We start from the raw sequence: 24,121 nt of genomic DNA, 5'->3' as shown, positions 1-24,121 counted from the left end.
GGGGTCCTTCCCTGCTGGTAAGCTGTTTCCAGTCTCACATCCTTCCAACTGAATCTGATCTTAAATGTAGCCCATGGCGACCTATTAGTCTGTCAGGTTGAGCCCTAAGAAAATTCCCTGGGTAGGCACCCAAGCAAGAAATGGTAGTGGCTTGGACCAGGATGATAGTGGTATAAATAGGAAAAAATAGTAAGATTATAAAGATAATTTGAAGGGGAGCTTATAGGATCTTCTAATGAATAGAATGTGGAATGTGAGGGAAGGAATAAAGTTAGGGATAATGCCAAGATTTGTGGCCTTTGCAACTGGAAAGATGGAGTGAGAAATCTGGGAAAGGGAAGACTGGATATAACAAGTTCAATTTTAGACAAGTTAATTTTGAGGTGAAGGTCATTCGTCATCTCACTTTCTTCGCAATGACCCAAGATGGCTGCAGCAGCTCCAAGACTGATAAGCTCACGTGACAACACCCAAAAGAAGGGCTATCGCTTCATAAATTGAAGGAAACCAAAGTCCCAGCAGACTTCTTTTATGAGTCACTATGCCTAAACCAATCATTGGCAAAGACAATGGAACTAACATAATTGACTTTAGGCTGAGCAACATTCATAAACTGTCCCCTTGGTGCTGGTAGGTAGGGACAGGAGGCCCATGAAACGCATGAGTACTAAATACGTGGGCTTCTATTAAGAAGGAAGGAGAGGAATGACACAGGTACAGTGCCTGTCAAAGGTACTGTCAAGGGTATTGGATGAACCATCCACATTAATGTTAAAAATCACCCAGAATAAAAGTGAGATCAGTAATAAAGTACAGGTACAATATAAGACAGGGAGCCAACAGATAAGGGAAAGCAACCAACCCTCTGTTCCATGAAGAAAAGACATTGATACAAACCCTGTGAAATTTCACAATAAAAGATCCTAAATGACTTGAGAAAACAACAAGAATTAAGAATCTGACTAAAACCAGAAATTCTCAATTGTAGAAGACAGAGTAATGCCTCAAAAATTCCAGAGTGGAAAAAAAAAATTCCAGAGTGAAATAATTTTGACCTAGACTCTTACATCCAAATGATCAATCAAGTGAGAAGGCAGAATAAAGAATTTTCAAACATGTAAGGACATACCACTTGAGGATCTCTAACAAACAAGGATGAAAACCTAATAAAGTAGATGTGAGAACACAAGCTACAGTGGAAATGATCCAAGAGTGAAATGAAAAAAGTCCCAGGATGGCAGCTGTGCAACAGGACTAGACAATAATTCACCCTATTAAAACAGAAAATTGATGAGCTCCATGAAAGGAAGAAAGAAATGGATTCGGTTCAAAAGACAGAATAACTAAGAAGCTGGCTTAATGACAGGAATGCATATGTCTCTTCTCAATAGAAAGAAAAGATATGTAACAAAAAATTCCAGCAGAATGCTGCTTATTGTCTACCCACATCTTTCTTCCCTTATGCCTTGCTTAAAGGAACCTATTTTTTATTTTCTTTTTTAAGGTGTCAGGTGAGAAGCACATGATTAGAGAAGGTAGCCCCTTCCCCAAGCTCATGGGATAAATCACCATAGGTCAAAACTAAGCCGGGAAATCCCATTCTCCTTTGTCATCCATTGGCCTGAGCAACTGTTCCTGTCCCACCATGGACAAGTGATTCAGTTCAGACCAATGAGACATACAGGAAAGTCATCTGGGGGAGCTTCTTGAAAGCTTTTTTATCTTCCTCCAAGATGAAAAAATGCTGAAGGGAAGTTGGGGAGTGGGGCATTGCTTTAAAGGGAGTTATTGGGCAATTGGTGAACGTGAATATGGACAGTGTATTAGATACTAGCATTGTGGTAGGTGTGGAGATGCACCATTCACAACCAGAAGACTCACTACCAGATGTCAGCAGCATGGTTAAGCTGTTAGCTTCATCAGAGTTGGCTTCAGGTTTCAAGAGAGGGTCTCGCTATTCCCTGCATAGCTCCCACCCCACAACTGAGAAAAGGTACGCCTAGCAATTTCTGTCCAACATGGAAATCCTCTAAGAGACAATCCTGACTCCAGATCTGCTCTTTGTGCTGGCAGACAGGGTGTCATCACAACCAGACAGCTAATCCTGCGTCCTTCTTTTAATTTTGTGCAATCCTAGTTCTGGCTCAGCATCTGCTTCCCAGAGAACTCAACCTATGACCATTAACAATACCCAATTTCCTAAATTTAATCATTGTTCCATGATCACATAATAGAGTCCTTTTCTTAGGTAATAGGTGTTGAAGTAGTTAAGATTAAAGCCTCATAACCTCTGCAACTTTCTCTCAAAAGGTTCACCAAAATAAAAACAACTATAGCTCTAGATATATACACACAGGTCAAAAAGAAAAAGACAAATATAGCAAAATGTTTACAACTGATGAATCTAGGTGAAATTTAGACAACAGCCCACATTACTATCCTCACAATTTTTTATTTATAAACTTTAAAATGTTTTAAAACAAGATCCAAAAGAAGCAGCACCCATTCTATCCCCTTCTTCCTGCGTCTTAGTAAGTGAGAAAAAGATGCTTGGAGCTACAGCAGCCACTGGCAATAAGAGAAAGGTCAGGATAATCTGATATGTCACCTGTGGTTGGATATTCTGTAAAATGCTGCCAAAAACAACCACAATGACACACCAGGAAAAACAAAAACAACTATTCAAGGAAGTCATGGTTCATGTGTGAAAATACATATATGGATGACACGACTTTGAGCAAATGATGGATTACAGGAAAAGAAAAGCCATTTGTCTTTATAGTAGGAACATCATCCTTCTGTTGGCATGGGGTCATGACCCGTGTGTAGAGAAGGAAATGTAACCATAACTCACAACTCCACTCAGCAATATTTGCACAATAATTAAAAAACAAGGGACCAACATAAAAACAAAGCACCAGAGACTTCATTAAGGTTACAAAACAGAATGTAAACATTTTCAACTTGTCGTTAAAAAAGGTACAGCTGATAGAAGTTGGGAGATGGAGTGGGGGAGGGCAAAAGGAAAAAGGAGAAGCAGTGACAAGAGCAGGATTTCAATTTTGAATCCCATTAGGACGAAAAATCTCCTCTTAACATATTCCACTTGACTCATTTTTTTGTTTTAATGAGATCTAACTCGTATCATAAAATTCACCAATTTGTTCATCAGTTTTAATTAGGTTATTTGTCTTTTATTATTGAGTTATGAGTTCTTTACATATCCTAGATAAAAGGCCCTTATTAGATACAACTTGCAAATATTTTCTCCCATCTTGCAGGTTGTCTTTTCACTTTCTTAATGTCCTTTGCAGCACAAAAGTTTTTAATTTTGATGATGTCCAATTTATCTATTTTATTTTTTGCTTGTCCTTTTAGTGTCATATCTAAGGCTTTACCTAACTCAAGATCACTAAGATTTACTCATATTTTCTTCCAAGACTTTTATAATTTTAGCTGTTACAGTTAGGTCTGTGATCCATTTTCAGCTAGTTTTTGTGAATGGTAGGAGGAAGTGGTTCAATTCCTTCTTTTGCATGCAGATCTCCAGGTGTCTCAGCAACATTTGCTGAAAAGACTGTTCTTTCCCTATTGAACTATCTTGGCATCTTTGTCCAAAAAAAAAAAAAAAAATTATCATAGGGTTTATTCCTAGACTCTCGATACTATTCAATTGATTTACATATACCGACACTTTTTTAATTAAGGTAAAATCCACATAATATAAAATTAACCATTTTAAGGTGTACAGTTCAGTGGCATTTAGTATATTTACAATGTTTTGCAACCAACACCTCTATCTAGTTCCAAAACATTTTCATCATCCCACAAGGAAACCTGTGCCCATTAGGTAGTCACTCCCCATGCCCCTGGCAACCACTAATCTGATTTCTATCCTTATGGATTTACCGATCCTGGATATTTCATATCAATGGAATCACACAATATGCGATCTTCTGTGTCCAGATTCCTTCATTTAGCATGATGTTTATGAGGTTCGTGTACTTTGTAGCATTTATCAGTACTTCATTCATTTTTATGGCTGCTTAACATTCCATTGTATGGATATACTGCCTTTTGGTTAGCCATTCATCAGTGGATGTACACTGGGGTTGTTTCTACTTTTTGGCCAATGTATATTACTATGTAAGTACTGCTATGAATATTCACGTATAAGTATTTGTTTGAATACCTGTTTTCAATTCTTTTGGGTGCATAAGTAAAAGTGGAATATTTGGGGCATATCGTAATTCTAGGTTTAACTGTTTGAGGAACTGCCAAACTGTTTTCCATGGCAACTGTATCTTTTCACATTCCTACCAGCAACTTACAAGGGTTCTCATTTCTCCACATCCTTGCCAACACTTGTTACTTACTGCTTCCTGACTCATTTTCAAATGTGACATCCAGAACTTAACACAATATTTCAAATGTAATCTGGACAGTACAAAATAAAGTAAGACTAAAACTTTTGCTCCTATGAACCTCTTCCTCATTAATATATAAGACTGGGTATCATATTATATATTATATTGTTATATTATACTATACCTGGTCTTATATAAGACCTGGTCTTACAGTAAAATAAGACCGGGTCTTACATTAATTTTTGCTCCAAAAGACGCATTAGAGCTGATTGTCGGCTAGGTCTTATTTTCAGGGAAACACGGTATTAGTTCAGACTGTGAATCTATGAAGACTTTCTGGTAGTCACATTACATTCTATATCCATATTGAGTTTATCACAATAATTATAATACCTCAGTTGTTTGTATTCAACTACATCTCCCTTACCCCTACAATTATGCAGCTGTTTTCTGAACCCATACACCCAAGCTCCATTATCATGTTAGCGTTGGCCCATCACTTCAGAAATATTATTTTCAAAAATTAACCTTAAAAATTTCATTTCATCCAAAAATTTCATAAGCATAGTATCAATGTTTCCATTCACATCATTACAAAAATATGCACAATGACCTTCAGAATGTGATTAGAAATTTTTCTCCAGTTGTCATCAATTCATTATCCATTAATTTTTTGGAGGTGCTACTCAACCAATCACATTTCCACCTAATTTTATGGTAATCCAGCCCACATGGTAAACAGAGAAAACTGTTATAAAATATCTGGCTGAAATCCAATTATGCTGTTATCTTCTGAATTCTTTTGATCCACAGTCTAATAATCCTATCGAAAAAGGTTAGTCTATCATAATTCTTTACTGAGTCCATGTAATACTTTCCTTTAAAAATGTAATCACAGTCAATGTTTTTAGCCCATAAGACCCGATGAACTCTGATTAGATCATACTAGGTTTCAAATCATATTTTGAGATTTTTATAACAACATTAAAATATAATACAATAAAAAAGCAATATGTAGCACTCAAGGTTACACAGGGAAGATATCCCATGTGTTATTTCAGATGATCAAGACAAAAGTGTTACCAACTTACTATAACTTAAGTTGATAAGTTTTTAAGATTCAAGTCTCCTCAACCATGTAAAATTCAATGGGAAAAAAGTTTTCCCCATGTGTTCACAAAAAACTAGTAAACTTTAAGAAGTTTTGTGTTTCTAATAACATAGGTAATTTTATTGAGACCAATTCCTCTCTTTCCTTTAAGAGCATATTCCTAGCTCAAAAATCTCTTTTACAAAACCTTCACAAGTTATTCCAGTTTAAAATAGCCTCTCTCTGCTTTGCCATTTCATGATACCGACTATCTCTACTAGTCTACCACCACTCGCTTCAACACTCAAGTCACCTGATGCTTGGTATTTCTCACTAGTTAACTCTGATAATTTACTTATTGTCTACAATGGGACCCAGTGGAGAAGAGATTTTTCTCATTATTTTCTAACTTCATCACAACCAACATAGTATAGTGCTTCTGAAAAGGTAATTGATATATTTTTCATATAATATTTATAAACCTATAAATAATTAAAGTGGAAGTTATCTGTTAAATCTGAAAACACGTTAGGGTCCTCTGGTTCTTTGAGGTGATTGTAACGTGGTAATTAAAAGGAAAAGCAAGATCAAGGAAGGGATTCCCCAAGATGAGGTGGCTCTGTGCATATTTCAAGGTAGTGGGCAAAGAGGCAGGGAAGAAATGAAGATACAGGTGGTGAAGGAAAATGTGGAAAGAGTAAGATTCCAGGGCACAAGTGAAGAGAAGTATAGGACATCTTTCTTTCTGAAAAGGGAAAACTAGGTACAGAGATAAGTTGAAGTAGATACGGGTTAAAGTCAGCAGCTTGTGTTAAGAGAGAAAGTGAATGTTTATTTAGCTCCTAAAATGTATTCAGTAAGTACTATATCAGTTTCCTGATATATATATAGTCTGATGACAAACTACCACAAACTTAGTGGCTTTAAACAACACAGGTTTATTACGTTACATTTCTGGATGTCAGAAGTCAAAAAGAGGTCTTACTCGGATAAAATCCAAGTGACCGCACAGCTGCATTCCTTTCTGGATACTCTAACGAGAATCCATTTTCTTGCCTTCATGGGGGCATGGAGAAGCTGCCCACATTTCATGGCTCATGGCCCCATTCTATCTTCAAAGCCAGCAGTGGCAGGCTGATTGCTTCTCATAAGGTCCTCTCTGGTTCTAACTTTTCTGCCTCCTGCTTCCTCTTTCAAAGACCCTTGTGATTAAATTATGCCCACCCGAAAATCCAGGGTACTCGCCCTATTTTAAAACTGGCTGATTGGCAACCTTAATTCCATCTGAAACCTACATTCCCTTTTGCTATGTAACACAACATTCACAGGTTCCGGGGATGAAGATGTGGACATATGGGGAGGCCATTAGTCTCCCTAACACACACACTATTTTACATGTTTCTTTTCTTTTTATTTAATCTTTACAACAACTCTGTGACAGAAAGCATCTTTTACTAATTTTATACAAGAGGAATCTGAGGCTACCTGTGACACCTTTGGAGACTTTAAATAACTTAATCCAAACTTCCAGGTGTATAGGCAATGCTATTATATTTGTGGAACTCAACCAGCAGAACCAGGATTCTGATAGCACATCCTCCGCTAGTCTGTTTCTAAAGCCCTCCGTACTCTTTTTCTATTTGTGTGTGTGTGCGCACGCGAGTGCGTGCTGGGGTGAAGGGAAATGTACACAATTAAGGCTTTTCTTGCCACCTAATTCAACCAAATCCATCTCACCTTTCATCACTTTATATTTGAGATCCATTTAAAGAAATGATTCCATTTAAAGAGATGTTTTTACACCTCTACATACCACGCTACATTCCATTTAGACTTCTGTGTATGAGAAGAGGTCATATGTTAAGGCACAAGGCTAAAATTATGTGAAAAGGTAAAATCAGCTGTAAAAATTCAAAGCATTTATGTATCTCTGATACTCGTTTACCAATTTTGGATGGATTACAGAATTTAAATTTGCAGAATTTAAATTTCTTCCTAAATTGTACAATATTAGGTTCCAAATTTGAACATATAAATTATTTTTAAAACTACTTCAGATAAATTCCCCAAGGTATAATATCTATTGATTAGAAATTATCAACATTTTGATAATTTTAATATATCTTGACACATATAACCCATTATTTTTCAGAATCCCATCAATCATATAGTAACATACACTTTTTTAAAAAATGGCTTTTGGGATGATGTAACTGATTTCCAGGTATCCCTTCTCATCTAATAATGAACTCTTATACTGTTGCTTGGCCCTTCCCTAAACACTTGGGTAACAATAACTTTTTTATGTCCCAAAAAATGAAGATCAGGGAAGGGGACTGTGACTGACGGCAGAAGCCTTGCTGTGAAATGGTTGGCAAATGTCTTGACTGAATTTATACCGCAGAGCAGCTATTTTTAATCTTTCCTGGGTTATGGCCTCTACTTTGAGAACCTGATGAACCTATGGAACTCTCACTAGAAAAATGCACATGAACACATAATCAAAATTTTTCATACAACTTATTTTATTGCATTTTAAATTGATTGCCAACACAGACCATATAAAACCAGTCTTTGCAAGGATATCTGTATGTCTCAGTTTTGGTTTTGTGTCAAAATTTGCTACACCCAGGAATAAAGTCCAAAGTATATAATAAAACAAACCAAACTTTATTTTTGACAATTAGATACCAAAGTAGTGATGACTGCTGTCTATAGAGCCTCTGGCACCAAAGCACAATTCTAGGAGAAAATCTACCTCTTTTACATTATTCTCCAGGAAAAAGTGGGGGAAACATAGGTGGTTAGAAGGCTCAGGTCCTCACAGTAAGAGAAGAATGTTGACTGAATTTAACGAGTGCAGCCCAAAACAGTGACATTTTATATTTGTATATATTTATAAAAGGAAAGATACAGTTTCAGAAATTCGGATGTATTAAGATAAATTTTAAATATTTTGGGGGAAAAAAATCATACCAGACCTACTATGTTCCTACTACTTAATCATTCAAAGTGTATTATGTTCAAAATAGAGTACACGCACCCTTCAGAGGCAGGGTGATCAAGCCAATGGAAAGAAAAGAAAACACTAGAAGATTATATACAAGGTCTGACAATTAAGTTCGCAAAGTTGTCGCAATGATGTTGCTAAACTTTTTTTGATATCAGAGGCATTATTCATTATGAATTTGTACCAACAGGACAAACAGTTAACCAACTTTACTATTTGGAAGTGCTGAAAAGGCTGCATGAAAAAGTTAGACAACCTGAACTTTTCGCCAACAATTCATGGCTCTTGCATCACAACAATGCACCAGCTCACACAGCACTGTCTGTGAGGGGGTTTTTAGCCAGGAAACAAATAACTGTGTTGGACCACCCTCCCTACTCATCTGATCTGGCCCCCAATGACTTCTTTCTTTACCCCAAGATAAAGGAAATATTGAAAGGAAGACATTTTGATGACATTTAGGACATCAAGGGTAATACGATGACAGCTCCGATGGCCATTCCAGAAACAGAGTTCCAAAACTGCTTTGACGGGTGGACTAGGCACTGGCATCAGTGCATAGTGTTCCAAGGGGAGTACTTCGAAGGTGACCTTAGTGATATTCAGCAATGAGGTATGTAGCACTTTTTCTAGGATGAATTCGCGAACTTAATTGTCCCACCTCGTACATATGTGTCATCTTAAATTTAAAATTTGAACTTTACTAATATTCAGTACGTGAGACACCAGCGTCAGGCTGCTTCCGTCTTGCACCACTGATGTGAAGTACGTTGGGTACCACAGATCAGCTAGCTCACTTGATCTCCAGTCTACTTATGCGCAATTAGAAAAGCACTTTTTCATTTGTTGTGGGGGCAAACACCGTTGTGGAAATGTGATTATTTCTCCACAGCATCATTCCAGTGTCCATCTCCAGCTTCTTGGGTGACAAGAAGCAGTGAGACAGTGGCAGCAGCAGCTGAGGCTCCTTGGACTTCCTAATCCTGGATTGCAGCTATGGGTCTGTCCCGCAGTTTCCAGGACATCTGGAGGCAAGTGCAGCAGAAATGGCACACACTCTGGACTCCAGCAGAGCTCCCCTTGTGGGTGACCACCCTGAAACCTGCTGTTAGGCCCTGCTAACAATTCTGTGAGCACCTAATACCATGTATTAAGTCTCTCCTAGCTTAAAATACTCAGACGGGTTTGTCTGTGACACTGAATACACACAGTATGACAGTTAAGTAAAAGTATCCTAAAGGAAAAGTGGCAGTTTCACATCCTGGAGGGGTCATTTGTGATGTCCTCACCTGTTTGTTCACTTTCAGCATACTGTAACATCCTGCAGCTTAAATGGGTCCAATTCAGTTATTGCCATAAATCATTAGAATTAGATCTCTCACTAATGGATTTTTAAAAGATTTTTGCAAAGAAAGGCAGATAAAACATACTGTTACTAAAGCAAAATACAAGCAAGCAACAAGAAAACGGTAGCGCTGACAACTGCCGGTTACCAATACCACTGCTTTATCAAAAACTTTAAGGTAAAAAAGTGATTACCTTGTGAAACATAAAACTAGAAAAATTTTAGAAAAAAAGTAGGGAAAAAAACCTCTGAGACCTAAAACAAGGTGAAGACTCTACAGACATGACACAAAAATACAATTCATCAAAGAAAAAAATTATTAAATGCAGTACATGAAAACTTAAAACTTTTTTGCTCTGTAAAAGACTGTGTTATGACAATGAAAAAACAGGCTATAGATCGGAAGAAAATTTTTGCTAACCACCTTTCTGACAAAGGACTTTTATCTAGAGTATGTAAAAAACTCTCAAGACTCAACAATGAAAAACAATGTAACTTGCTCATTAGAGAATCAATTAATTTGCCACTTAAATTTACAAATTCAAAATACAATGAAATATCACTACACAACCATTAGAATGACTACAATTCTAAAAACAATGAAAATACCAAATTCTGGCAAGCATATGGAGAAACTGATATTTCATACATTGCTGGTAGGAATATACAGCCACTCTGAAAAACAGTGTGGCAGTTTCTTAGAAAACTAAACACATTTACAATACAACCCAATGATGGCACTCTTGGGTATTTATCCCAGAAAAATGAAAACTTTTGGCCACCCAAAACCTGTACACAAATGTTTACAGCAGCTTTATTCATAACAGCCAAAAACTGGAAACAACTCATAAGTTTTTCAATAGGTAAATAGGTAAAGAAACTGTGCACGGTGGTACATCCATACAACGAATACTACTCAGCAATAAAAGAAATGAACCACTGATACACAGGACAACTTGGATGATTCTCCAGGTCATTGTGCTGAGTGAAAACAAGTCAATTTCAAAAAGTTACACACAGTATGATTCCATTTATGTAACATTCTCAAAAGGACACAATTATAGAGATGAGAACAAATTAGTGGTTGCCAGGAAATAGGGATGAGGAGGGTAAGGAAGAAGGGGACCTTGACCTGCATGAGGGAGGTTCTTGGCAGTAAGGGGACAGGACTGTATCTTGATTGTGGTGGTGATTAAATGAGTCTACACATGAAATGTTATCCAATTACACAGAACCACACACACACAGACACACACACACACACACACGTGCACATGAATGACTGCATTAAAAATCGTGAAATCTGAATATGGCTACATAACAGTGTTGTACTAATGTCAGTTCCCTGGTTTCATGTTGTTACCATATTTGTTATGTAAGATATTACAACTGGGGGATGCTGAATGAAGGTTACACAGGACTCCCTGTACTTTTTGTGACATCCCATGAGTCTATAATTATTTCAAAATAGAAAGTATTTTTAAGCAATGACATTCAATCACACTTATTTTTTAAATTACTAATATTTTAAATGGAATCAAAGGTGTGGAAATAACACATTTAAAATATTTATCATCTTTATCTCATTATTTTTGGTTAATGTTTTATTACGTATATAATATGTAGGATATAGTTTACAACAAACTTACACATATTAGGAACACAGGAATAATTTTTTTTTATACTGCTAGGTGTAACATAAAATTTCTGCAGACCTCTGTTATAGAGGCTACAGAAGTCTAAGATTCTATCTAACCCTTAAAATTTATACTTGGGTAAGCATATGCTAGAACAGGAAAAACACTGAAATGAACATCAAGAAGAACTCAATTCTGTCCACATTTTAAACAAGTCACAACCTCATTCTCATCTACAAAATGTAAGAGCTGTGTCAGATTATTCCCCAGGCCATTCCAGCTCTGAAAACATGACTCTATGAGTTCCACAGAGGAAAAAGTGCAACAACCATAAAGAAATCTATGACTAAAACTCTAACCAGTATTTACTAAAAGTATACTAAGGGTTCAGTATTGCCAGAAATATTAAATACAAGACATAGTTCTAAGCTGTCATCAACACAAACATAGAAAACATCAATGAAGATAATTTTACCTCAAAGAAAATAAGATTGCCAAAAGATCCAGCTTAAATCTAAGTACCTAGACAATAGGCACATGTGGCTATTTTACTGCATCCTCACAGTTCTTTCAGGCCTCTAATTTCTGCTCGTGGAATTATATTAGGTTCTGTTTTACAATAAGTATCTTGGTGTACAAGCTTGGGGTTATGATGGATCTTGCAAGAAATAGAATATCAAGACATCTGAAACAAAATTATTCTCCATCCACTTGAGCACACATACTAAGAAAGCGTTTTAAGAGGTCTATTATTCAGGAGAAGTTAGGCATCTATAAGATAATGACACCACCCTGCGATACCACCTTCTGCTATCCAGAAACATCACCTACCTGCAACATAGACCAAAACCAGGAAAGCAGCAAGGGTCCTTTAAGCAGTCAGAGCCAACATAATGAGGTCCTAGCACTAACGCTCCATGCACAGGAATTCCTTTGGTTCTCCACTCCAGAGCCTTCTATCATTTTTATCCACTATTCAACAAATGTGGTTATGGGTTCTATTCTCACAGCGCCCTGAAAATATCCCATTAGAAAGGCAAGGAAACTTCTAGAGGGAGGTGTGATGAGAGTAAACAAAGAGATACAGCTGACAGTAAAGCAATAAGCAAGCCAACCCCAAAAACCAGACATGATTTAGAAAGAAGCGGTTTCACCAACGAAAAAACAAAATATGGTGGTGGTCTGTGTATTGTTGACTGAGGACACTAACGGCTGGAGGTCCTTCTGTAAATGAACCTTCTGTAAATGAATTGTTATGGTTCACTGACACCCAAGACACATAAATGGAACCACCAAAGTAATTTTTTTTAACCAGTATTATAGACAGCATAATCCAACTTAAATTTTTAAATAGAGAACAAAACTGAAAATTGCATTTAAATTCTCTTTCCAGCATTCTTTAGTATTGAACTAAATTATATCACATCTGAATGTCAGACATACCATAAAAATAAAGCACAACAAAATAAAACAAAACAAGGAATCCTGAGAAGTTGAAATATTATGTTGAAGTCCATTCAGGCAACAAAGCATACATGCAAATATCTTATGACGTAAAAAAATGCAGTAAGTGAACAAACTAATATCCCTTTCTCATCAATTCCCAGTCGCCCCTTTAAAAAAAAAAAAAAAAAAAAAAAAAAAAACTTTAACCTCTCTGAAGTTTGGATGCTCTGAAATAGAGATGTATCTTACAACTGCTGTCATCCAACAGCAGGATGTACTTGGTGAAAACCTTATGTTGACATCTCCTGGAAAGATCAAGAAAGCAGCAGCATCAAAGTGTTGTAGGTTCAATCAAAAATGTCCATTCAGGGGCGGCGAGATGGTTCAGTTGGTTAGAGCGCGAGCTCTGAACAGGGTTGCCGGTTCGATTCCCACATGGACCAGTGATCTGCGCCCTCCACAACTAGATTGAAGACAACGAGCTGCCAGAGGGGCGGCCAGATGGCTCAGCTGGTCAGAGCGCGAGCACTCAATAGCAAGGTTGCCGGTTCAATTCCCGCATGGGATGGTGGGCTGTGCCTCCTGCGACTAATGATTGAAAACGGCAACAGGACTTAGAGCTGAGCTGTGCCCTCCACAACTAGATTGAAGGACAGTGACTTGGAGCTGATGGGCCCTGGAGAAACACATTGTTCCCCAATAAAAAAAAAAAATTTAAAAAAAAAACCACACTTAAAAAAAAAGGCCATTCAAAATAATCTTAAAAAGACAAAGAAATGATCAGAATCCTGTAAAACTATAACTGATGGAGATAATTACAGAAAATTCTCAAAAAAAGTTGCATCCTTTTACCTTAAAAGACAATACATATAGAGTACTTATCACGTTAACTTGGTAAGCACCCAATAAGATATCCTTATTATCACGAGAAAAAAGGACTAATAAAGCTGATGAAGGTAACTACGATCATAGTGATCACAATCAATAAGCACTTACGAAGCGCCTTCGAGGCCAGCAGCATTGTGCAGGGCCAAGGTCACCATGGTCACTCAACAAAGCACTATTTTTGATCAAGTAAGTGGTGAGTTGCGCAGTACAACCTTTTGACCCAATAAGGTAACCATCACAGTATATTCAGCAGTGATTAGAACTTACTAAGTACTTTCAACTGCCTTTAAAGTACTGTCCATTAAGCCCCGTAGGCAGAACTTAAGACGTAAATTGTTTACTTGAAGAGTCACAAAATGATTAAATGAATATAAAGGGCCGCCAACACGAGTCTTATGATTTTCATAGGGGAAAAAAAAAATCTCTTTTCCCATTACTCTTCAGGCTTGGGTAGAATAAGGATTTAGATAAATTCCCTTTTAAAGAAAACCTTTCTAAACTTGGAACTACACACAGCATGAAAGGACTCTCCCCCACTCCTAGGATGTACACATTGTGATGGACCAATTGATACAGGAACATTTACTATAATGCTATTTCTCATTTATAAGAAATGTCCAGAAGAGGCAAATGTACAGAGACCGACTGTAGGTTAGTGGTTGCCTAGGGAAAGGGAGGGAGATTGGGAAGGTGATGAACAAGTTCTGCAACTGCTGGTGGAAGTGGTGCACAACTCGGGAATATACTACAAAACATTGAATTGCACACTTTAAATAGATGAGCTGTATGGTTACGTAAGTGATATCTCAATAGAGCTGTCATTTTGAAATTTTAACTCTTCACAAAACTTGACAAATCCATAATTGCTGCCTCATGGTCAAACTCCATAGGACACATCCCTCTGTCACATAGCCTTCCTGGCCTGGTTGCCTCCATCACCGACAGTCCTACAAGGTCCCTTTCTTAACAATCCAGTTCTTTCCCCACAAATACACAGATCAAGCAACAAGCATGGGAGGGCGAGGTGGGGGGGATTATTTTACATAATCCATTTTGAAAAAGTCAGAAGAAATACTTAACTCTGTATTTTTATACAAGTGAGTTTTCAAAATAATTATTTTTATAACATTAAAAATTCTGACACAGACATCTATATATTACAGCACTGAGTTTGAAAGAACGTGTTACTACTCTATCAGCTAAATATGAATTATCGGCTAGAAGACAGATGTCGCCTCATAAAGGCGATCTTGGAAATGGATGATCTCTGTAGGGTACAAGGAAAGACACACCGATGTTTGTAGAATTCCAGAAATATTCTGCCACATAGAATAGCAGTGTTAAAAAAAAAAAATCTAGCTCTCACACATTTAATTGAACAGATTTAACGGGCTCAATGGAGCCCAACCCACCTCCCAGGGAAGACCAGGTCTGTTTGCTAGGACACTTTGGAAAAAGCTATGTAGAATAAACAAGAGTGAATAATAAATTCACCTAAGCTGGCACTATGTTTTGGGCTCTTTAAGGATCCCACTCAGAGGAACTTATAACTTGCAAGAGAGGCAGACTTAACCTCATCTTCAACGCCTACCATGGTGCACAAAGTAGGTGCAATTCTCAATAAATATTTGCTTAATAAATATTTGCTTAAATAAATATTTGCTTAATAAATGGAGATTTCTCAGCTAATTAGGCCAACTAGCTGCCTGCAGCTGGGCTTTTCTATTCCCCTCCAGGACCAGCCTAAAGAAACACTTAAAACAATGGAATCTTATCACTACTTCATCCTAAGTAAGTAAGCCTAAGTAAGCCTTCAGCCTAAGTAAGTGGTTGCTCATAGTAGCTCCCTTTATGAGCAACATAAGATTAGAATCAAGCCTGTCCGATCCTTCTTTGACTACAAGAAGTGCCTGTTGGCAGTTTCAAAGTAATTTGTAATGCTCTCTAGAGATAAGAAAAATCAAGAAACAAGAAAAAATCGTGCTTAGAGTATGTACTACAAATGTATTTTAGGGTAAATAAAGGCAGATAAACTGTTCAGGGACACAGACTTTGATCAATTTTTTAAATGATTATGAATCTATGTTTTGAATACAAACATACTGGTGGCAGCCTTATAGCTCAAGGAAAGATAAAAGAACCAGAATTACTGGGCCTGGAAAAATTAATAAGTGTACAAAAATTGACTGCCTTTCTCCATTTCCAGTAACCACAGATTACTAATTAAAATTGTCAATTATGAGAGTTTAAGGCAGTCCTATCTAAAGGTAATAAGAAGGGGGGGGAATCTAGAAGAATAAACACCAAACCATTACCAATAGTTACAATGTGATAAGGGCAGGGTTATGGGAGTACTTTTAATTTCTAAATTATACATTTCTTTCATATTAATATTTTTAAATGAGCATGTGATATTTTGGTGGTAAGGAAAATTTTTTTTCCTTTAAACACACATACACTTTTCCCCACTCACCCCCCAAAAATTTGAACTTCTTTACAGCTTATGGTTTTACAGAATACTAGTAGCCTAATAAAACTGCTCAAGGACTTTAGGCAAGAGTGAAAAAAGGCGGGGTGGGGGGGGCGGCTCTAACTTTTGCTAATGGTTTTTACAGAAGTCCACAATCTAATGAAGAAATACACACATAACCATACTGTAAGTCAGAGCATAGCTTATACTGTGAAAGGGTTTTACAGAAGCAAGAGGAAAAAGTAGTCACTTATGATTAGGAGACAGAAGAATAACTTATAGACAAGGTAACATCTGAGCTGGGTTAGATGGATGATCGGTCTGGTGAGGTAACAATAGTTGATATTCAGAGCACATGCTCTGCCCCCCCCCACCCAAAACATTTTATAGATAAAAATACTTCAAGTAGAGAACATACACCCAACCCACCCCAAACATACTTTATTTTTAAATTTATTAAATATACATATAAACATAAAATCTGCTCAATAAAGCAATGAAAACTTTCTCACTTCACCTAGGTTCTTCTGTGATCCCATTATTCCTGTACCATTTTGGCACGAATACTGTGTCGCTATTACTTTGCACCTGTTACCACACTGAGATACACACAGTCTTTCTCCTACGGATGATAATTCTGTATCTTCCCATTAAACTGTATACCTTTGAGAGGAATGACTGTCATCCATTTCTATTTTATCTTCCCATCATACTCCTTAAATAAATGGGTACTCAACAGATGTTGACAGATTAAACCTAGTTCTAATAACTGACAAGCTATCATTGTCACATAAGATATCTGTGGAACAGATATTATAAACAATTAAACGACATTTCTGTCCACAGAACAAAAAGGTTAATACATCTTCCACCCAGATAATGAACAAACTGCTGTTGTTTGGGGCAGCTTGTTTAGAAAGGTGTTTATTAAAAAGTGAAAATAAGACTCTCAGGCAGGCTCTGTAGAACATTATCTTTTTCTGTCACAAAGACCAAAGACAACACATTAATTGGGCACTAGAAAGGTACTAGGTGACACAGTGAATTTGCTCAGAAATGGAAGGCAGTCCTAGTTCCCAGAGATCTCAAGGGACAGTTCACAATTCAAAAAATGTCTTGGCAGTGTGCATATATAAGACAATGTGTTTAAAACAATGTGAAAAGCTCACGGGAAAAATATGTTTTCCAGGAAACATAACCTAGATGTTTCAAAGATAATTCTTTCTTAATGTTTTATGTGTGCACTTTTAAAAATTCAGAAATTCTATTGTTTAAGTAAGCTGGTAAGTAAACAAAGACAGAAATTTGGAAACTTGTTTTAATCTTCTACCTTCTATTACGAAATGGAAAGGAAGATTATGCCTGCAAGCTTGCCTGGCATCCTTATCACAGAAGAGGATTAGAGGTGGGGGGGGGACATTAGGTACAATGTCAGGTACTATCAAGATTTCTACAGCATAGCAATTATAATCAATAATATTGTAACATCTATGTATGATGTCAAGTGGGTACTAGACTTATGAGGGTAATAATCACTTTGTAAGTTATATAAATGTCTAATCACTGTTATACACCTGAAACTAATATAATATTGTAGGTCAACTGTAATTGAAAATTTTTTTAATTTTAAAAATTTACTACAAAAGACCACGTTTTTGTGTGTCTACATTTCCTAATTCTGTGGGAAGAACAGAGTAACTTTCAAACATTATCTGAAATTGGTTTTCTGTTTCCCAAGTGTAATTTCTGTTTTGTTATTGCTGAGCCTGTGAACTTATGTTCCACACCGCTCAGAAAGTTACTAAACAGTGAGTTAATCAATGATCACTTTGGGAAGTTGTTAGTATTATATTTCGTATTGCTTTAAACTACAACAACAACAAAAAAACCACTGGGCCAAGTGTTCCCGCAAAATTCACTCTTCTACAGAAGTCATTGTACAAAATTATTCAGAAGGGAAGACTGGATGGAATGCTATTTTTGATAATGAGTAGCAAAAAAGACTACAAAGTAACACACCCACTGCTACTTTGTTTATAGGGTTGAAACTTGCACATGCAAGTACTCTACAAAGTATTGCACAAGAAACTGGAAAACGAATGCTTATGAAAAACATACCTTTTCTAAGTAAAGTCTAACAAGGAATGTGCTGTTTATAAATATGATTTCTTTAGCAAGTATTGATTCACAGGTACACCTTAGCAATAATGCTCAAGATGAAAACACCTTATACTTGTTTTATCGATAGTAAAAGTTGCTGTTACTAATGATAATTCCTGAGTTCAGTTGAAGTTAACTTTATGAGAAATATCTGTTACGCAAAAAAGTATTTTACAAAACTAACTTCATTTCTATCAGAAGTCTATTTTTTCCTAATCTCATACATCCCAGCAACCAGGTTTTCTTTTTCCTTTTTCTCTTAAAAGAAACTCCTCCAGTTAGTCGAGAAAATACTTTCCACAGTTCAAAGGTTAAGGCAAATCTGGCTCTACATAGAGCTCTTCCCCTCACCAGCACACCCCCCATTTTCCTTTTCAAATTATCTTGACTTTAGAGAGTTTAATGCCCCCATATAATTGCAAATCCACGAAAGAGACTTTATGTGCCGAGGAACGAAACTGGGATGGTAGGAAAGACCGACAGAAACCAAGAACCATTTCGCCCTAGAAATCAGCCTCTCCAGAACGCAAGATACGAGCTTATGCCCAAAGAACCTGCCGCCCAGAAGCCACAACTTCCATCAAATGGTAAAGAAAAGTTGCAAGAAGAGCTCAGCGGCCAGGCAGTCTGCGCCGGTGAGGACTGAGAGCAGCAAAGACACTCAGCAGGCCCCGTCCGCCCTCGGGCGGTGGCTGCGGCGTCTGTGGGGCCGGCTCCGGCTCCAGGTCTGGGGGTGCGCAGCAGCGCGGGCACAGCGCCCGCATCCGCACCCCTCCCACGACCGCCAGCAGTGGGCGGAGAGACGAGTAGAGGAAAAGAGGGACAATGCTGGGCCGGGCTGGCGATTCCGCACGCTCCACGGGTCCCCAGCACCCCTTCCGCCCCGCGCCGCCAGCTGCCGCGCCAAGTTTGCTGCTCCGCCCTCCCTGCTCGGCCCGGGCGGCGAAGCGGTGGCCGCCGATCTCCTCCCCGCCTCGCCGCCACCACCTTCCTCCCCGCGGGGCGGCTCCCGGAGTCCGCGAGGAGGAGGCGCGCGCGCAAGCCGAACGGGTCGCGCGATGGGAGCCGGGCACGCCGGGGAGAGCCGGGAGCTCCAGGGGAGGCGGGCGCGCGAAGGGAAGGGAGCGCGCAAGGAAGCGGCGCGCACGAAGGGAGCCGGGCGCGCGGGGGAGCGAGGCGCGCGGCGCTCCCGGAGGACCCGCTGCCGCTCCGGCGGATTTTCGAATGAGGCGGGGTCTGCGCCGCGGTTTAGTGTCCGTTATGAATCTTGGCCCGGGCGGCACAGCTCGCCAGCCATCCTCGCCCGCCCTCCCCTCGGCTCCCATCAGGAAGGGCAGCGGGGCGAGGGCCGGCGACCTCCTCTCCCGCCAGGTCTGGGGCCGCGGACCGGCGGGCATCCGGGCGCCAGCGCCTGGGGCTGGAAGAGAAAGTGAAATGAAGCGCCTTTCCCCAGGCAACACCTACCCCGTCCCCAGTCCAAGTGCAGCTGCCTCCTCCTCTGGCGCCGCTGGTCCCCGCCCTCGGGCCCCAGGCTCCGTTCTCTTGACAATGGCGCGTCCCCTTTAAGGAATAATCCTATCGGAACCGTTCTGTGGTTAAACCTCCCTCCGACTCAGATTTTAGCCGGATTTCTCTCTCTCCCCCGGAGCCCGACGCGCGCTCGGCTGTACTGCGAGTGCTTCCCACCCCTTCCCCACCCCGCCCACTCCCTCGCCTTTCTGGTTGGCGAGCAACACTATAACAGGAACAGAAATTCTCTCATTTCACTGGCCTGTGGAGCCGCCATTCAGAACTACCCCCACCCTAACTCCGCCCCTTTTTCCGGGTTGGTCCTGCCTCTAATCACTCTCTCTCCTCTATTCTACCGTTGCTTTGGAGAAGTGGCAGTCAAGACTCACCCTCCCGCCTCCGGAAAGCGAACTTTATTTTTATTGGTGAAAGGACATCTTCCTGTGCACCTGATTGGGCAAGGAGGGAGTTAGTCTGCACGCCCCTTATCCATTATCGCTCTCCCTTTATGGGTAGAAGAAATAGAGTCGCACAGTCCTCCCTACTTTTCCTTCTTCTAAGCGGCTTTCCCTTTAAATATTGGTAGGGGTCGTGGACAAAATCACAGCCTGTATTAGAGAAAGCCGGAAAGGGAGAAGAGAAAAATTCAAAATCTTCTCCAGATGAGTAATATATCCGGAGCTGGAACCTCATCCAGTGAATGGAGTGGATAGAATGAGTTAGAATACCTGAAATTCTCGTTCTAACTCCTCCCGAGATTTACTCAACAAGTTTTCACTCACTGTACACTCTACTCCTACAGTAGATTCCACTGGCATTTCGCTACCCCGAAGAGCTTTAACAAAGATATCTGCAAACCTGGAGGCGTCCTTGTTTAAATGTCTCGCAATCGTTCATTTCAAAAATCACTTAAATAATTTCCATTAATAGTTCCGTTTCATTCACGTCCTCTGTGTTGTCCTGGCGTTTGTCACAAGAGCTAAGTTTCTCTTCTTAGCTGAATAGATGGTCCTCCTCTTTCCAAAGTTGATGACGTCTGTCCCCCTTGCTGGAACTGTGGCACAGGGAGCCCAGGTTGACCCCAAGCAAGCACAATAAGGCTATTCCTTGACGGAAATGAGCTTGGCACCGGATACTTAACCCTGCAACAAAACCTCTCCAAGAAAAGAGAGATTCTCCGGCAGCCGGCTGGGTGCGTTAGGATGTCCTCAGTTTCCCACCGGCGCCGTAAGAACCGAAAGGGTTGTGACTACTGAAATTGGGTAGAGTTAGTACTTTGGTACTCGTCTGAGAATGTCAGGGGAAAACGTTTAAGTTTTCCAATGAAGTTTGAGACTTTGGACCTCAGGAAATGTAATGCATTTGCAGTGATAGCCCAGCAGAACTCAGTAGTGCCAATAAAGTGGCAATGCTCAGCAGTCCTCCAGAAAGGGAGAAATAAACAGCGGTGGTCGAAAGGACTTTTCCGCCAGTGCAGGTGAAAAATCTCCTGGGGGAGATCCATAAATATAATATTAAAGAGTGAGAAAAGAGACACGTTGTAGATGGTTTAGGTGTTTCTAGTGGGGGCAAGGCACAAGGAAATATCTGGGTCATATTTATATGGCCTTCATATGTACATATCTCATTAAGTGTCAGTGACTAAACCCCTATTTTCAGCCTATTCTATTTGTTGGGTTTTTTTCCTGAAGTCAAGGTAAAGTGACACTCCTGATTTTCTCCCGATTTACTACTCTCAAGCTTTGAGACTGCTTCTGTATTAAAAGAAAATCAGAATAAGAATATTCTACATTCTAACATCTAGCATGATCTTGAAATAAAGACACTTAACCTAGTATTTCAGATGTGTGCACAACTGCAAGTTTTTGTTCAAGGTCTAGGTGATGTTTTCAAGTTCCTTGTTAAAACACCTGCTTTATGAGCTCCAGATTGTTTTGTTACACTAGTACATTGGACTCATAACTCAAGAGGACAGTCTATAGTAACCTCTAGATTGTCTTCCATCAACTTAACTAACCATGCTGAGATCATCACCCTACAAATATAATTTATATTATTTTTTCTCTATTTCACACTTGCCCGCAATAGGACTATTTATCACTTTTTAGCTCATATACCCAGCCTCCTGGTACGACTACTCATGGAGGAAGAATTTAGAAATTCTAAATTCTAAATTCTTTCACATGGAGGAAGAATTTAGAAAATCTGCAATCCTGGAGCTTCCAATATGTAGATCATTCTAAAGAATGTTCAGTGTTACTACACACAGCCCCAATACTAATCCTGGAGAAATTTACAATTTGCACTTTCCCCTTCAGAGATATTTTATCTACTACTTTCATTTCCCACATCTACGCCAAATCCCCATTCTTTAAAAAAAAATATTCCCCCAATGTGCCAATATGACTAAAGCTTTTTAATATCCTTGTATCTAGATCTCTGTTAAACTCATTTAGAGAGTGTAATACATTATGATCACTTATTCTCCCTCTTTATATACAAAGGTAAGCCACATCAGAGAACTACCAGTTAAGTCAATAGTATTCCTTAGAAAAAAAATGTTACTATTTATATAGAAAATTCTTTTTAATTCACCATACATATATATAGTAACAATTATGTGTTGAATAAAGAATAGGGAAAGAAATGATAAATATATCTCCATTCTCCAGAGAGTATAATGAATCGCCAAATTCTATCAGTAAGTGGCACAATTTTACCCCTCACTCAGCAACTGTGTGGATACCATCTATTAACCAATGATTTTCTAAAGTAAAATTAAGAGAAATCCAATTACTAAAAGCTGTCAACCAAAATCTCTTCCCCTAGCCCTTTATTAGTATTAACAAGAATGAGACAGATTAAGAGAAAATAAGTTAATAGCAATTTGAATTTATAAAGAAATTTCAACAAATAGTTTCTGGGTCTATAGAAGAGGCCCAGATCGTCCACATATTTCAATATGTTCCTTTGTGAAATGAGAACTGACATTCATTGAGACTATCACTGAAAAATCTTCAATCATTGGCAAAAGATTCAATTATGTTCAGTACATTCTCCTAGTGTGTGTGACATGCTGTAGAGTGGGCTCTGACTCCTAGAGACTCTATCAGTGAGTGATGTCCACACCATCCTGTCCTCAAAAGTCCTGCTCAGCTCGCGTAGACTCATGCCTTTGACTTCTTTTAGTCAGTCAATCCATCTCGTATTTGGTCTTCCTCTTTTCCTGCTGCTATCCTACTTACGGAAACAGAAAGGAAATACTAATACATTTTCAGAAAGATTTCCAAATCCCTACTGCTTAAAACCCTTCAAAGATTCTCTAGGTACATATTGAATATAGCCCAAACATCTCAGCAAAACATACAAATCCCTTTATAATCTGACTCCAGGCTACCTCTCAGATTTTTCCTCTGGCCACTTCTTCCTTGGCTACTCCATCAATAGCAATGATCCTGCTTTTTCAAGCCTCAGTGCCTTTGGGCACATAGTTCCCTTTGGATAGAACAACCTTCTAGTCTATGCTCACCTGGAGGACTCTCCATCCTGTCCATCAAACCTCAACAGAAGCGTACCCTTCTTTGTGAAGACTTCTCTGATTGCATCCCCTTTCCTTACTTATTTCTCTACCATGTACATACATCTAGTATTCTAATTCACAATGAAGACAGAACTTAAATGTTTCTTTTTCTGTCTCTTGCACTAATCTGGTTTGCTCTCAAAAGCAAAGGCCATATTTAACAGATCTTTGCATCGGCATCATTTCAGATGATGCCTAGCATAACTGAAGGCTTTCAATAAATGCATATCAAATCAAGTTGAATGAGCAAGGCTGAAACAAAAAGGTTAACCTACAATGTGGAAATCTAATTAATTGAAATACTATTCCAGGAATATTCTAATTAATATTTTATTGTAAGTCTATCTTAACAATTAGCCTAGATCACTGGTTCCCAGACTTTTTAATTTCACAGATCAGTAAAATTTGCAAGGAATTTTTGGAAAATGATACAGGCTTAACAATTTTTTATTTTGCAAAGTGAAAATATAAAAACAAATAGAAATAAATCCTCTATTTATTCTCCCTCATTATTTCATAAAATAAGAATACTTTAAAACCAAAAATTGGGAAGGTTAAAACTTCAGAATGAAAGTCCTTTCATTAAATTTGACATGAAAAACTTGCACAAACCGCCAAC

General features: G+C 38.7%; 1 protein-coding gene across 2 annotated transcripts in view; it reads right to left on the bottom strand.

Moving 5' to 3' along the window:
• The window catches only part of FRYL (FRY like transcription coactivator), a 240,389-nt gene extending 220,307 nt beyond the window's left edge, over positions 1-20,082 (bottom strand). For both annotated transcript variants that reach the window (XM_033105538.1, XM_033105539.1), the window contains exon 1: positions 19,878-20,082. The gene's annotated coding sequence lies outside the window, so the exon portion shown is untranslated. The remainder of the gene's footprint in view (positions 1-19,877) is intronic.
• Between the last annotated feature and the right edge of the window lie 4,039 nt (positions 20,083-24,121).

Source organism: Rhinolophus ferrumequinum, chromosome 5 (assembly GCF_004115265.2).
Source record: "Rhinolophus ferrumequinum isolate MPI-CBG mRhiFer1 chromosome 5, mRhiFer1_v1.p, whole genome shotgun sequence".
Taxonomy (NCBI): domain Eukaryota; kingdom Metazoa; phylum Chordata; class Mammalia; order Chiroptera; family Rhinolophidae; genus Rhinolophus; species Rhinolophus ferrumequinum.
This window is presented reverse-complemented; position numbering and strand designations above follow the sequence as displayed.